Raw genomic sequence first — 12618 nt, 5'->3', positions numbered from 1 at the left:
CTTAGACCTCTGCATATGAATCAAATGTTTTCCTATCATGGGTATGATCCTATGCTAGTTTTAAAAATCAGTCCAATTGTTGGGTTTGTGGCCAATTACCTGTGCCTAGTACTTCTGAGTTTCCTTGCTAGATATCTCCATTCCAAGGCTCTAACTGGTTGGCCCTTAGGAAATTTTTGACAGTGTGGCCACAATATTCTTTAGACTTTATGGAGAAAAAATTAAGTCATGTTCAGGCCACTATTGATATTACTAGATGGGATCCTCTCACCTAACCAATTAATAATACCTGTTCTGACCTTGGCCATAAATATGAATTTTCCTCTATTACTCAAGCTCAATCAGAGCAACAAGCAAAATTTCAGCCAAGGAATAAAACCTCCCACAATTATGGGATGGATTTATGTAGTTAACACTAGGCTATGGTAATTTAAGTTTAAAGGCTCCTCTATGTTGGGGATAATTAAATCATACTAAGGATAGTCAGTCTAGTAACACTAGGAAACTGGGCTGAGTGCCTTATGGACAGTGCCAATATATAATTTCCCTGAAAGATAAGGATTGATAAGATAAAGATAAGTCAGATGACCTGGGATATATTGGGCCACACCTAATGGAAGTTCTTGGCTTAATTCTTACTTATGAACTTACTAATATTACTAGCTATATATATTTTTTATATTGTCTGTTTTACAAAATTGTTGTTTCTTACATTACCAAATGTGTGACTGAGCCTCTGATAAAATGATGATATATAGTTCCATATGAGATCAATAATTGTAAGAGTGTAACTCTAGATATGGGAAGAAGCAACAAGAGGGAATATTTTCCTGGACCATAAGAGACTAGTAAGACAGGTGGTCCAGAGACTTTCTGCTGCTTGTAAGGCCTAGTCCAATAATAGTACATTGAGTAGCCTATCAGCAAAATCTTCACCAGACCTGGGAATGAGCATTCCTGGCACCATGGGACAAAATGGTCATGAAATGCCTCCCAAACCATGGTTAAATTTATAACCAAGAGGAGGCCCTGTCACCTACAAATTGGCACTTGCCATTGGCACTTGCCATGTGCCTCTACAAAGATTAAATCAGGAGCTGCTGCAGCTGCTGACCTTCAACAGCCCCTGAAAGAAGTTTAGGGTGGAGATCAGGAATGAGGCACTCTGTGCTCTGGGAAAAACTGGCAGAACAAGCCTTCAGATAGTTAGATATTTTCAGGAGAAGATTTTATAAGCCCAAACTCTTGTATCTTCTCATACCCAGAGAAACACTAACATCATTAACAGTGACATCTGCTTTGGCTATTAAGGAGAGAATTACAATTAAAAGTCAAAATGGAGTAGCTGTGGTTCAGACATCCAAGGAAATAACTAGGTGACACTATGGGTGTGATTTTAGACAAGTTCTTGTATTGCCAAGAAATTGAGTTTTCTGAGCTATGTCAGACTTGGGATGCCACCAGCTATTCTCAAAACAATGTCTGCTGGCAGCTGATAACTGCAACCTTATTTTTTAAAGGTCTCCTCTTATAACTATTACTCCTCCAACTACTTCTAACTGGGTTTGTTACACCTACATCACGGCCATGCCCAGAAATTCTGATTTAATTGGTCTGGAGTACGGCTCAGGCATCCCATTTTCAAAAGCTCCATCCCTGGGACTTCCCCGGTGGTCCAGTGGTTAAGAATCCGCCTTCCAATAGGGATGGTAGCCTTGCCCGGTTACTGCAGCACTAGGGTGTCAGTTGGTCCCACCCAGAACACTTCAGTTCTGCCCTGCAAGGATATATTTAATAACTGATTGGTGTGTCCCTTTAATACAAGAAAATGGAAACTGAACAGCCAGAGGAAACCCTTCCCAACACCGAAACCAGTGGCGGATTTGATAAACGCCCTGCTAAAGATAGGAAGAGGAACAAGCTTTTAAAAGATCTAGAAACACTGATGAGATGGTTGAATTACTCATTCTGCTGCAGAGCAAGAATGCTGGGGCAGTGATTGGAAAAGGAGGCAAGAATATTAAGGCTCTCCGTACAGACTACAATGCCAGTGTTTCAGTCCCAGACAGCAGTGGCCCCGAGCGCATACTGAACAGTGCTAATATTGAAACAATCGGAGAAATTCTGAAGAAAATCATCCCTACCTTGGAAAAGGGCCTGCAGTTGCCATCACTCACTGCAACCAGCCAGCTCCCGCTCAAATCTGATGCTGTGGAATGCTTAAATTACCAACACTATAAAGGAAGCGACTTTGACTGTGAGTTGAGACTGTCGATTCATCAGAGTCTGGCTGGAGGAATTATTGGTGTCAAAGGTGCTAAAATCAAAGAACTTCGAGAGAACACTCAGACAGCAATCAAGCTTTTCCAGGAACATTGTCCTCAATCCACTGACAGATTCGTTCTTATTGGAGGAAAACCTGATAGGGTTGTAGAGTGCATAAAGATCATCCTTGATCTTATATCAGTCTCCCATCAAAGGATATGCTTAGCCTTATGATCCCAAATTTTACGATGAAATCTATGATTATGGTGGTTTTACAATGATGGTCGATGACCGCTGTGGACGTCCCATGGGATTTCCCATGCAGGGAAGAGGTGGTTTTGACAGAATGCCTCCTGGTCGGCGTGGGCGTCCCATGCCTCCATCCAGAAGAGATTGTGATGATAGGAGCCCATCCAGGACCTCCTCCACCTCCTCCTGGACGAGGGGGCTCGGGTGGTGGCAGAGCTCGGAATCTTCCTCTTCCTCCACCACCACCACCTAGAGGAGGAGATCTAACGGCCTATGACAGAAGAGGGAGACCTGGAGACCGTTATGATGGCATGGTTGGTTTCAGTGCTGATGAAACCTGGGACTCTGCAGTAGATGCATGGAGCCCATCAGAGTGGCAGATGGCTTATGAACCACAGGGTGGCCCTGGATGTGATTATTCCTATGCTGGAGGTTGTGGCTCATATGGTGATCTTGGCGGACCTATTATTACTACACAAGTAACTATTCCCAAAGATTTGGCTGGATCGATTATTGGCAAATGTGGTCAGCAGATTAAACAAATCCGTCATGAGTCAGGAGCTTCAATCAAAATTGATGAGCCTTTAGAAGTGTCCGAAGATCAGATCATTACCATTATAGGAACACGGGACCAGATACAGAATGCACAGGATTTGCTGCAGGACAGTGTGAAGCAGTATTCTGGAAAATTTTTCTAAGACTAGTGAAGAACTGAAGGAGTCCTGCATCTTTTTTTTTTTTTAATCTGCTTCTGTTTAAAAAGCCAACATTCCTCTACCTCGTAGGTATTCTGAACTTGAGGTGTAGTGAAATCTTTGCTGTTCACCAGATGAAATGTTTTAGTTCCTTACAAACAGGGTTGGGGGTTGGGGGAGGGTACGCAAAAACTAACACTGAAATTTTCAAACAGCGGCAGAGTGAATTTTAATTTTTGTTCATTGTTGGTGGTTTAAAAAAAGTCCCCCCATCTAATTATTGTGAACACTTTGCTTTGTGGTCGCTGTAACATCTGAAGGGGTGGGACAGGGAGGAAAAGTAACAATAGTCCATATATCCCTGGCATCTATTCAGACCAGTGTGCAGAATGTAATGCTTTTTTGTAAGAAACGTTTTATGATTTTTAAAATAAAGTTAGTGAACCTAAAAAAAAAAAAAATCTGCCTTCCACTGCAGGGGACACAGGTTTGATCCCTGGTTGGGAGACTAAGATCCTACATGCTGGGGCAACTAAGCCCACGTGCCACAACTAGAGAGAAGCCTGCGTGCCACAATAAAGATCCCACGTGCCGCAACTAAGACCCGACACAGCCAAATAAATAAATAAATACTTTTTAAAAACCCAAAACAAAAAAAACTCCATCTCTGATTCTAGTGTACTTCCAAAATTGTACCCTGGAATTCCCTCCCCCTTCCTGCTTCAGCCTGAGAGTTCCTCCTCTCTCCCCTAGGTATTAGTTTCACCTTGGTTTTCTCTTCCCTCTCTGGGCTGAAAAGTCAGTGAGACTTCTTCCTGAAATAGCAGGAGACAGGTTTGCTCGTATTTCTAGTTAAAGAAAAAAAAATTATATGTATATATACCTGTCACATATCCAACGTTGCAGGGCATGGGATAGATTTAGTCAGACACCTCTAGAAGAAAAGGATCTTGGAGAGCATCTGGTCCAGCCACACTCTCTAGTTGAGGAAACTGAGGCCCAGAAGGAGGATGTGACTAGTCCAAGGTCAGACAACGAATGAGGCACAGACCCAGAGACAAAACCCTAGTCTTCTGGTTCCAAGCCATGGTCCTTCCCTTCCCCGCCCCACCTTCACTCTGATTCTGTTCCCTGGGGTGGAAAGTAGAAGACTCCAGGGAAGGATCTGGCTCTTTAAAACCATCTTCCATTTCCAGGAAGAAGGGAGCCTGTTCAGTGAGCAAGAGCCAAAGCCCCTGGAGGTGACCTTGGGGGAGGGGAGGGTGCTCTCCAGAGAGATTCTGATGGCTCAAGATAAAGGGGATCTGCAGGGGGAGGGGAGCCAGTCAGCTGAGACTATCACGTGGAAAGCAGAAAGCAGTGAGGCCTGCTTCTAACCACCTACTCACCACCCTGGGTAGGAGGTGGGTGGGGAGAGAAGGGGGGTGTGGGAGGGAGAGCTGGCAGGGAGGGGAGGAAGAGGCACGGTGCCAGGACTTGCAGATAAAGAGCCCCCTCCCTACTGCAGAGGCCCTGGGCTGACAGAGGCCTGGAATCTGGGTGAGGGTGAGCTAGGTCGGTGCCCCTCTTCACCCACCCCTAACACCTGCAGATCCTTCCCTCCCTTAAAGGGATGAGTTGAGGGAGGAGATGTGAGCAGGAGGGAACTCGGCCTGGATGCCAAGCGGCAAGGTTGGGAGAGGGCAGCAGTGCGGTGTCCCGAAAATCACACACAGCATTTGGAATCACGCAGGCGCAGATTCAAATCCCAAATCTGCCACCTCTTTCAACCGCGTGACCCGGAGCAAGTCTCTGAGCTAGGTTCCCTCATAAAATGGGGATAACAATGCCTGGTCCTTGAGAGGATTCTGATACCGTACACGTTCATGTACGGTACAGGTGGGGCTCAGAAAATGGAAGGCAGTAGGAGGAAGGGTGGCAGCTGCCTGGGTTCAAATCCCAGCTCCACCCCTTTCCACCTGGCACAGGACTGCCTGGTGCCTATTTCCTCTAATAGAAAGTGGGATGGCTGTAGCATCTACCTGATAGGAGTAAGTGAATTCATAGGCAGATGTGAAAGGCTGAGGACAGGGGGGCCTGGCTCAGTGGGTGCTCCAAAGTGTCAGCTTAATTTTGCCGCTGCTGTTGCTCTGTGGTGGGCACAGCCAGCCTGTTGTACCCCTCAGAGACTCTGGACAAGTGCTAGGCCTAGGAGGTTTTCCTATCAATAGAAGCATTTATATCACCTGGGAAAAAGGTGTTTGGCCTCGAAATATGAAAGGAAAAGCGCAAAACCAAAACTAGTGAATGCCTTGTGAAGTGTCTACAAAACACTATTATTTTAACTTCCTTAACTGTCTTCGCAAACATTTAGTAACATTTGAAATCCATTTATATGTTAGATTTTTTCATTCTACAAGAATCTAAGTGATGACGGCTAAGAATCAGAACCAATCGGAATGTAAGGAACTTGTAACCAGATAACTTCAAATGCAAAATTGTAAAAATTATTTTCGTAAATCACTGTGATAGAGCTGAAAATGCAAACATTTTCAATCTGTTTCAGAAATATATATAAAGCTTAAGGAAATCCGTAGGAACAATACACTCAAAATTCAGGATGGTAGTTTCCTTTGTAGGGAGGGGAGGGTAGCAGAGAGAGGTACACAGGATATTTCAACTATCCTGGGAACATTTTATCGCTTAAGCTGGTGGTGAGTACCACAGGTTTTTATTATATTATTCTTTATTTTATTTATGAAAAATGTAATAAAATTTTACAATATATTTTTGTAGCAGGAAGAAGAGAAAGAAATGTCCCCACATCATTTCAAATGATTTTAGGGCAAGTTTATATTTAATGTGAAATGTGGAGGCATTTTAATATGCTCTACATAATGTAAGGCAGGGCTAGCAAAAGTGCAAGTCCCCAAGGCCCTACCTCTACCAATGGTCCTCCAGGCCCCAGACCTCTTACCTGGGAATCAGGTGCTCACTGTGGACCCTGCAGAACCCTGCAGGGGTTCAGTTTCTTTATTAAGCATATATCTGTCTATGAAGTACAGATAAGTATATTTCTCCCTATGTACTAATTAGGGAGATCAGATACATGGAGTTGTGAGAAAGCCAGAGAGTTGCAGAAAAGTAGGAATCACGTGTAGGACTGGAGGTCTGAGCAGGCCTGGTGGTCCCCCCTACAAGCAGGTCTAAAGTGGATCCATCTGTGTGTGACAAGGTGCTGGCTCAGCCAAATGGCCTGAGAGGACAGCCTCCTTCACTTCTAGGGAGAGGGAGCGTCTGCCTGACCCCTGACAATTATAGAGAGATGCTGATAGGCATGCAGGGTAAAGGGCAAACTGTGAGGCTTCAAGGTCAGGCCTTGATAGGGAGTCAGAGAGGGGAGGAATGCAGAGTGGGGAAGGGACTCAGTGTTGAAAGAGGGAGAGAAGCGGGTTGTTCATTATCTGCAGTGTAAGCTGGACTCCACAGAGGGTCACCAGGCCCCACCCGGAACCCCGCTTGTTGGAGCTCCCAGGAAAAGGAAAAGATCTTAAATAAGAATCTGGGAAAGATGCCAACTGTTCTCTGGGTCATTCCTCTGGGATGGATTTGATTTGGGGCCTTGTTTGCCTTGAGATTAGGAGCCAGGGTCCAAGGAAGAGGTTAGCCAGCACCTGATCCCCTTTGGCAATCCTGGATGTGAAAAAGCAAGGTACATTGGTCTCTGTCTGTTCCAGCTCCTGACACAGGGCAACCTGAGTGTAAAACAAACAAACAAACAAAAAACACCCTTGTAAAAAAATGATAAGAGCATTAGAGGCATCTTTTGTTCTAATATTTGGTCTTTGACCTGGTCCCTGACACAGGGCTCCTAAATCCCTTGGAATTTTCTAGGTGATAGGAGTGTCTTTTGTTCTAGTGAGGTGACTCTGGGTGGGCTCTTAATGGGAGCTGGTCGCCAGAGAGATCAAGCCATGATTAGAAGCTTGGAATTTTCAGCCATGCTCCCCATTCTTTAGAGAGGGGAAAGGGGCTGGAAAGGGAGTCAGTAATTGATCATGCCCATGTGAGGAAGCCTCCATAGAATCCCAGTAGTGTGGGGTTTAGGGAGCTTGCAGGTTGGTAAACACATCCATGTACTAGGAGGCTGACATGCTCCAGCTCCACAGGGAGGGAAAATCCTGTGCTCCAGGGAACTCTTCTTAATGCTCTGCGGTGACATAAATGGGAAGGAAATCCAAAAAAGAGTAGATATATGTATACATATAGCTGATTCACTTTGCTATACAGCAGAAATCAACACAACATTGTAAAGCAACTATACTCCAATAAAAATTAAAACAACAACACAAAAAACCCAAAGAAAATCCTGTGCTCAGGACCCTTCCAGGCCTCGCCCTGTGTATCTCTTCATCTGGCTGTTTATCTGCATCCTTCATCATAGTCTTTAATAAACTGGGAAACATAAGTGTTTCCCTGAGTTCTGTGAGCTGCTCTAGCAAGTAATCAGATCCAAGGGGGAGGAGGTTGTGGGAACTTTTAATTTGTAGCCAAGTTGGACAGAAGTTGTGCATAACTTGGGGACCTACTATGTGCCATTGGCATCTGAAGCGGGGGGCCAGTCTCATGGGACTGAGCCCTTAACCTATGGGATCTGACACTCTCTCCAGGTAGATAGTGTCAGAATTGAGTTAAATTGTAGGACACCAAGCTGGTGTCACAGAGAATTGCTTGTTGGGGGAAAAAACCCACACAACTGGTGTCAGAAGTATTCTGAGTGTGGTAGTGGTGTGAGAGGAAAGGAGGAACACAGGAGGTGGACTGAGGTTTTCTCTATTTAAAAGGTTTCCCACGAAACTCTTGTAATCAACCAGCAATGGGAAAGAGGGCTAGTGGTGCAGGCTGAAGGCTGGACTCCAGTGCAGCCTCAAATGGGGCAGGAAGCCCAGAGCCTTGGCTAATGACAGGCCACCAGTAAATTAAACCCTGTGGGAATTGTCTTGATTCATGGCACATACAGTCCCTGTCGTCAAGGGTCTAAAGGCCACTGGAGAGAGAAGGTCAGCAAATAGACAACAAAGAATGTAAATACACCGATTACCTTAATTTACTGAAAAGCTATAGGAAACATCATTTTTAGTGGGGAAAATAGGAAGCATCCTTTTTAAAATCCAGATGAGGACAAGGCCCTCTATTATCCTTTCTATTTAACATTATTCCAGAGGTCACAGTCAGGTCATAAAGCGAATGGAAGGATAAGGATTGGAGAGGAGGAAATAAAACTATCCTTGCAAATTATGCAATTGTCTGCATGGAAAGCCAAAAGATGAATCTACAAACAAGTTGTTAGAAATAATAAGAGAATTTAGCAAGATGGCTGACTACAAGATCAATAATAAATACTTGTACATTATAATAATAATGGCTAACTTTTATTGAATTAACTATTTCCGGGTGCCACATGCTTTATATTTACTCTGCGCTAAGTGCTTTCTATGGACTGGCTTGAGTCCTTAGAACAACCCTCACTTTAAGAATGAAGAAACTGAGGGTCAGAGAGGTCAAGTGAATTTATCATAGCAACACAGCTATTGTGGGGTGGAGGCTGGACCGACTCTTGAACTCTCCCTTAACCACAACCACTATCCTACATACTCAAGTGTGCAAATCTCTGACGTCCAGGGTGGGACTCAAGATCTAGGGCCCTTCTCCCATTCTCCATACATCATGAAAGTTTTCATGTGTGAACAGAGAGAAAGAGAGAGAGGAGGAAAGCCCCAGTAAGAACTGAAATTGAATTCCCCTCCGGCCTATTGGAGTCAGACTTAAGCTGATTTAAAGAAAATAAGGAAGTGTGGTGTTTCTTGCACACCTGTGTTGTAGCTCAAAGTCTCGCATGCCATTCACCTCTTACCTTATTTAATTCTCAAAAGATCTGTGCCTCCATCTTACCAATGAGGAAAGTGAAGGTCCTAGAAATTCAGAGACTTGTTCAAATTCACAGAGCTGGGAAGTGGCACAGCCAGCATTCAATCCTGAGCATGCCCTCCTAACCTCACAACTCTCTAGACTTTTCCAAGGAACTAGAGGGAAAGGCAGGCAGGTGCACAGCATCCCTAAAGTGTGTGAGACATGAGTGTGGGGAAGACAGGCTGGGAAGGGAGCAGTTAGTTAAGGAGGGGCAGAGACAGCTTCCTGGAAAAGGTGGCCTTCAAGCTGAGTTTTCAGGAAGGAGCAGGAATGAGTCAGGGAAAAATGATGGGGAAGAAAGGTACAAAGTCCCAGAGATGAGAGTAAAACTGCAGATTCTGTCAACAGCTAAGAGTTCAGATAAGAGAAGAACTGACTGAGGATGAGCCTTTTATAGTCACCAGTAACCACTGACACAACCGACCAGTAAGACCCCTTGGAGGGACTTCCCTGGTGGTCTAGTGGTTAAGACTCCATGCTCCCAATGCTGGGGGCATGGGTTCGATCCCTGGGCAGCAAGATCCTGCATGCTGCATGGCGAGGCCAAAAAAAAAGACCCCTTGGAGAGCAGCAGCACAGTGCGGACCTTGCCCGGTATTGCCCCTCTAGGCAGTGCAAGTGGATGGCGGGAGCTTGGCCTGGTGTCAGCTCTCAGCAGTCCCAATTCTTCAGGTTCCCCTCCCTTCCCTTCAATTCTCAGGGCTGCCTGGCCCTGGCTCTCTCCTGAAAAGAAAAAGTTTGCTAACCCCTGATTTAAACCATTTACTGTTGAAAAAATTTGTTTTGAATTATGGAAATTTTCAAACATTAAATATAAAGGAAAGAATTGTATAATAACCACCTATATTCTTGTGACCTAAATTCAATCATTTTAACATCTTGTCATACTTGTTTCATTTATATGTGTTTGTTGAACTATCTTAATTAAAATAAATAACAGATATCAAGATACTTCAATATTAAATACTTCAGCATGTATCTCTTTTTTTAAAAAGCATTCTCCTAAATAACTCAATATCATTATCACACCCACGAAAAATAACAATAATCCCTTAATCCTGGCTAATACCGAGTGTATTAAAATTTCTCCAATTGACTTTAAAATACTTTTTTTTTTTTTTTTTTTGCGGTACGCGGGCCTCTCACTGCTGTGGCCTCTCCCGTTGCGGAGCACAGGCTCCGGACGCGCAGGCTCAGCAGCCATGGCTCACGCACCCAGCCGCTCCGCGGCATGTGGGATCCTCCCGGACCGGCTTACGAACCCATGTCCCCTGCATCGGCAGGCGGACTCCCAAGCACTGCGCCACCGGGGAAGCCCTAAAATATTTTTTATAGCTACATTTTCAAACCAGGATTCAGTCAAGGGACACACAATACATTTGGTTATTTTATCTCTTATCTTTAATCTAGGACTGTTCCTCCCCTCCCTCACCTCACTTTTTTTTTTTACATTGATTTTTGATGAAACCAAAGAATGATCTTGTAGTATGTTCCACATTCTGGATTTGTCTATTTCTTCATGGTCATCCACGGAATATTTTATTTCAATTATTATACATTGATTTGGTTCTTTTTCAAATCTGCTTCATCAGTCTTTATAGTGGTCTCTACGGTGGTGGAAATCCTATATAATAGTATTGTGATGTTCAGAGATGTCACACTGGTAGCTTGAAATCAGCCATGGTGGGAGTATTTACACCTGAAAATAAGCAAATGCTACAAATGAAGGCTTGGTTTGATGTTTTATTGTCTAGCCTTAAGAAACTGATGGAAAATGTTAATAATTTAAACTTAAAAGTGTGTTGTGTCTGTAGCCATTACATTGAGAATAGCACAGAAAAACTGAGGAAATATTCTTCCACTATTCAAAATTATTATCTGATTTAGCAAAGAAGTAGCTTACATTACTGACTAACAAAGGAAGTGCCAATGTATGTCTTTGTTTCATTTTATCTTCCTCCTTAACATAAATAAAAGTGTTAGCCAACATTCACTTTAGAATTGCAGTGAATTGCAACCATAGGTTGGCTATGGATACAAGAGTTTGGCAAAAATCATCAAGTGTTTTGTGTGAATCAGTTTTCTATATAGAATTTACAATAAGGAGTATTGTATATTTTATTATTATTTGTAACTTGGTGCCATACATCCTTTATGTCAGTAAAATTTATGTAGATATATCTGCATGCATTTTTCCCATATCACTGGATGGAACCTAAGATTTGTCTTTGATCTCTCACCTGGGGCAGCCATCAAAGTACAAGCTCACAGTATCCAGTGTCCAGCAGAAAGCCTCAGAGTACCAGCTGGCCTTGGGGCTCCTTTACCCCCAGTTTTGAGATCTGTGCATTACTCATTTTTGTATCAGTTCAGTGATACATTTTAAAAGATATTTTGGGGACTTCCCTGGTGGTCCAGTGGTTAAGATTCCACACTTCCACTGCAGGGGGCATGGGTTTGATCCCTGGCTGGGGAACTAAGATCCTGCATGCTGCATGGCACAGCCAAAAAATAAAAAAATAATAAATAAAAGATTTTTAATATTTTAAAATTTAAGATTTAATATTTTATTCAGTATTCAGTTTTTTTCCTTTTCTCATTGGGAGAATCATTCAGGTATCTAACCTACCACACTCATGGTTTCCAATGACTTGCAGGCACAGGGGGCTTGGCTAAACTGTAAGAGCCAGGGCTTTGTTTATTCATTTCACCTGTCCACTCTACAACGCTGCAGACTCAGCCATCTCAGTATGTGCAGCAAATTAGTGGGTAATACCTGATTGCTGTGCCATTTTCTGTCTTCTCAAGGAAAATGTTTGGATTTAGGTTGTGATGGTCGGGGTGGTTCTATTGTTCTGAGCTTGTTTTTATGTGTTTTCATTTGTGAATGTTACAGGTGGCTTTGGCTTGGGTGTGAATTATCATCATCGTCATCATCATCATCACTATCATCATAATTTTGATTCTACCCCAGTCCTGCTCTTTTTGGGCAGAGCAACATTCCATAGAAGGGGAGCTGTTCATTTTAATTAGCATCCTTGGCTGATCTGCAGCAGCTGGGCCCCTGTCCTAGTCTGCTTGGGCCATAACAAAATACCACAGACTGGGTGGCTTAAACAACAGAAATTTATTTCTCACAGTTCTGGAGCCTGGGAAGACCAAGATCAAGGTGCCAGCCAATTCGGTTCCTGGTGCAGGCTCTTTTCCTGATTTGCAGATGGCCACCTTCTCACTGTGCCCTCACATGGCAGAGAAAGAGAACAAGCTCTCTGATGTTTCCTCTTATGAGGACACTAATCCTATTGGATCAGGGTACCACCCTTACGACCTCATTTAACCTTAATTACTTCCTTACTCTAAATATAGCCACCTGGGAGTTAGGGCTTCAACATATGAATTTGGAGGGGGTACACAGTTCAGTCCATAGCAGTCTTGCTGACCAGGAGGCCCAGGATGAGCT

The 12618-nt window shown here is 43.6% G+C and overlaps 1 pseudogene; it reads left to right on the top strand.

The window, feature by feature from the left end:
* The first annotated feature begins 1714 nt into the window (after positions 1-1714).
* LOC116749330 lies at positions 1715-3276 on the top strand (annotated as a pseudogene).
* The last annotated feature ends 9342 nt before the right edge of the window (positions 3277-12618 follow it).

Source organism: Phocoena sinus, chromosome 2 (genome assembly GCF_008692025.1).
Source record: "Phocoena sinus isolate mPhoSin1 chromosome 2, mPhoSin1.pri, whole genome shotgun sequence".
Taxonomy (NCBI): Eukaryota; Metazoa; Chordata; class Mammalia; order Artiodactyla; family Phocoenidae; genus Phocoena; species Phocoena sinus.
Note: the sequence above shows the minus strand (reverse complement) of the source record. Positions and strands in the feature narration are given on the sequence as shown.